At 35.5% G+C, this 4,463-nt stretch overlaps 1 non-coding gene across 1 annotated transcript; it reads right to left on the reverse strand.

Annotated features, from left to right (window-relative positions):
- Positions 1–3,028: 3,028 nt before the first annotated feature.
- LOC114075756 lies at positions 3,029–3,228 on the reverse strand. The gene has a single exon (XR_003576149.1). It is a non-coding gene; the product is annotated as a U2 spliceosomal RNA (small nuclear RNA).
- Positions 3,229–4,463: the final 1,235 nt, after the last annotated feature.

The following is a 4,463-nucleotide window of genomic DNA, read 5'->3' on the forward strand; positions in this document are numbered from 1 at the left end:
TGCTAACATATGTGAAAAGTACAATTGGTTATGGTCTTCTGTATAGAAGAAGTGAATAATGCAAGTTGGTTGGTTACTGCGACTCCGACTATGCAGGAGATCATGATACTCGTCATTCAACTACTGGATTCGTGTTTAAGCTTGGAAATGGAGCAGTTTCTTGGTGCAGAAAAAGGCAGCCAGTGGTGTCGCTATCAACAACAGAAGCTGAGTATCGACAACAGCAGGTGCAACTCAAGAAAGTACATAACTTATGCTGCTGATGAAGGATTTAAAGCAACCAGTTTGTGCAGTTTCCTTGTTCTGTGACAATCAGTCAGCAATTAGTTTAGCCAAAAAATCCTTCTTTCATGCAAGGACTAAGCATGTGGAAATACATTATCACTTCATTAGAGAAAAAGTATTACAAGGAGAGATCAACTTGGATCATATTCAAACAGATCAACAAATAACATACTTGTTCACAAAAGGCTTATGCGCCATTAAGCTTGAAAGTTTTCGTTAGGAGCTAAGTTTTGCTAAGACTAGAGGTAATGTCAAGAGGAGGTGTTAAAGTCGTGCAACATCAACATATTTGATTTAGTTTGACTAAGTCTTGCAGTAGCTATTTTCTAGCTGTTAGTTGACACTTTGTTATTTAATTAGTTACTGATATTTTTCTAGTTGTAGTTAGTGCAAATTTATTTTTCTAGAGTTTAGGGCAAGTAGTTTAGTGGGATTATGATTCCACAAATTCTATAAGCCTGTACTAAGTCACTGAATGTATTAAATAAAATAACCTACAACTCTTCCGCAAAATAGTTTCACTGTTTTCTCTTCTCTTTCTTTTTCCCTGTTATTTGTCGTTTGATTATTGAGCTTCCTTGTCACGTCCCGCTAATTCTCAGTAAGATTTTGCATCCGGATATAGGCAAAAAAGTCTTGAGTTTTGGAGAGGTTTATATAAAACTCTAGAAGCCCCTAGATCTTTCAGGAAGGCTTTGGAGAGTTCTAGAAGAAAGACTAGATATTTTTTAGGAAAGCCTTAGAATTTCCTGGAAAGTTTAGAGATTTCTAGAGAAAGGACCAAAGTGTAAATAAGTAGGAAATTGTAAAGTAATTATAAATTACACTTTAGCCCCTAGGCGTTAGTATAAATAGAGGTGTCACTCATTTCCAAATCATCCAACAACTTGTAAGCAATCTTCCAAAATTCTCTAAGTCTTTACTTTCATTCTCTTAGCGAAGTTAGCATAAAGAGCTTACTTGAGCTTACAAGATCATGAAAGATTTGTGAGTAAGTTGTCAAGTGCCACGGAGCTTTTGTAAGACTCTAAGTCCGTGACATTCCTGTTGCGTTTAGTTCTTCAGAAAGCTCCTAGGTGTTATGACTTGTAACAAGCTCAGTTTTCGACTGTTAAATTATATTATAAATTGATTATGCAGTAGTTATTCTTGTTCAATTTACTCTTGGTAGTTATTATCTACTCCTTTGTTTAGTAAATGAATAACTCTCGGATGAGCTCTGTTGGGTTAATATTTTACTCTTCCTATTCTTTTCACTGTAGGTTGAAAGAAGTAAAAAAGTACCATCATACCGGTCTGAACTTTGTCTTCTTGTCAAGATTTGATATTTCAAGCCTCCGGCTCCTGTCGATAATATTGAAATGTTTGTTAAATAGTTTCCTAGGACCTGATATGCATATCAAGCCAAAAGTTGGAGCAGCTAGAGATATCATCTATTCACTTCTTTTGAAGTCAGGATTAAGATTGCATGAATATATCATTTATAATGAGCTTATATGATGTATGATTCTCTTCCTCCCCATCTCCTGCCCAGTTTCCATGAAAAGATTATAGAGGAAAATATTAGAACTAGACACAAATAAATGGATAAAACTGTTGGAGTTGAATGCCAAACTTTAGTAGCTTCTTTTATTGTTACTGGAAATTAGTTGCTACTGCAATGCTAGATGACATATACTTGGCAGGATTTTTTTCTCCCTTCCAAACGAAAATGTATTATGATTTTGTGGAGAATATGTTATAAATAAACAAAATGGTGCATATGTCAATGTGCATTGTGCAACCCTTATGAAGTACTTCAAATGCATATGAGGACAATCAACAGTTAAATCATAAAAGATGGTGTAAATGTTCTCTTCTCGTCGTTCAACAATATTTATTAATTAAAGAGTCTTTTATTTTTTATTAGGGAGTAAAAAAAGTGACTTGGAACAATAATTCATTCCAAGTGACGACATCAAATATAATAAAATAGTCCATTTTCAGTACCGTTAGTTAAATTGGAAAAATTTATTCCAAAAAGGGGTGTGACAATGTCAATTAGAAAATTTTACCATATATTTAGAACTTTAGAATAATATATTATGATATATTCATCTTTAAACTAACGAACATAGTAAATGTTTTCAAGGTGAGATTAAATCAATAGTTGTTAATAGTATGACCGTTTAACCTGTTCATGTTGAATATAAAAATTTTGATATGAAGAGCTTATCACTACATGGATTCACAACTTGAGATCACAGTCAACATTATTATCATGAGAGATTGCATCAATAAAGATGGTAATTGGAATCAGTGGGCATGCACATCCAAAAGAGAGGTCTTTTGGATCGAACAACCCAAAGATTAGAAGGGACAACTTGTGTACTGTTATGCATGAAACTAAAGGGTTTTAGCACTAGAATTGGTGGGGTGAGCCAGGCCAAGACAATTGTGCGGCACCAAGGTGACTCTGGAAGGTCCCGATAGCAAGCTAATGTAAGAACAGATACTACACTTGATCGAGCCAAAAGGCTGAGAAAGGTCACAAACCTTCGGAAAAGTCATAATCTTTAGGAAAGATCACAACCTTTCAGAAAAGCCACAACTTTTCATAAAATTTGCAACTTTTCATAAAAGTTGCAACTCTTCATAAAAGTCGCAACTCTTCATTTTCCATTCACATCTTTTAAAACCCAACACATAAAAGGGAAAAAATTGTGTGATATTATAAAACAAAAGGTTTTAAAAACTAGAATTGGTGGTGTGAGCCAGGCCAAGGAAGTAATAATGCAACACCAAGGCGAATCTTGAAGGTCCCAATAGCAAGCTACCATGGTGGACCTTCCACCTAAAAAATTAGAGTTAATATCATGTGAGTCAATGACTCACATATCAGATATTAAACTGAAAAAGAAAAAATACTACACTTGATCTTAGCCAAAAGGCCGAGAAAGGTATGAATTTCCATGTGTTATGCCGTGCTATTTTATATGTTACTTGTTCTATAGTAATCATCTTTATCTGGTTTTATATATAAAATTAATTAAATCCTATTATAATTGTTTATAATATAGTATTGGTCAAAGATAAATGAATGAAACAATATTCGTTTTGTTGGCTGCAAAATAGTTTCAACAATGTTGCTGAAATTAAGAGTAGATTACTTGTTATGTATTACTTGCTTAAACCTAACATTCTGATATGATGGAACAAAGGTTAGCTTTAAGAGGTGATGCGGTTTGTAACAGAATCAAGAATGTCACATAAGGTACGCAATTTATGCATGTGATCTAAAAGCTACTTTTTGACCCTCTTTAAACTTGAGGCTTTAGCAGATTGACCTTTTCCTTATATCAAAGGGATTTGCATTGCATTTTCTGAGTGCTAACATGAGTCGTATTGCTTATGTTGTAGCTGCATTACTGACCGAGGAGATTTTTAGTATCAAGATGCTCTTTACAAAGAAGTTATTTTTCCAACCCGACCCCATGAGGATCAATATTCAATAGTTATGTCACTTGCCCTCCAACATGACTCGAACCGTCAACCTACAGGTTGATGTGAAGATGCTCAACCACTTGAGCAAGATGTTCAAAAGTTTGCCTTGATGTGCTCCAGTGTGTTCTAGTGATACTTTGCATGTTTTATGTGGTGTTTGTAGTTCAAGTCGATGGGTGAGATTCCTAACATCTAGAAGAGCGTCTTTATGGTTTAAATGTACGGGCACGACTCCCCAAGTACCACCCTAAGGGTCCTTGAGTATGACCCAACTTTTGGCTTGAAACTGCCGAAAACAATCTCAAACCAGGATTGCCAGTTGATGCCTCGTTGTCCAATGTACGCCCCGTCGATGGGGCCGTTGCTCCACACTTAGGTGTAGGAGGTGAGCCCCAAAAAATACTGCTCTCTGTCATAAACGATGGACTTGTAGAATGGAGCCGTCATTCCATCGACGGTGCGTCGCTAACAGTCGTCGTTTCACACCTGCAATTTTCTGTAGGTGTGTCGGCCAAGCTTTGGGTATTATGGGAAATTCACCTAGCATACAAATAATATATTGCGTGATTTTATGGTTTTTCTTGTACTTTATGTTACTTTGTATGCCTAGAACCTATATTAGAGTTCATAATTCTAAAACAAAATCGAAGACCCCAAATAGATATCTTTAGACTCCATTGAAGCTTGAAACAAGG

The sequence above is a fragment of the Solanum pennellii genome, chromosome 1 (assembly GCF_001406875.1).
Source record: "Solanum pennellii chromosome 1, SPENNV200".
NCBI classification, from domain to species: Eukaryota; Viridiplantae; Streptophyta; class Magnoliopsida; order Solanales; family Solanaceae; genus Solanum; species Solanum pennellii.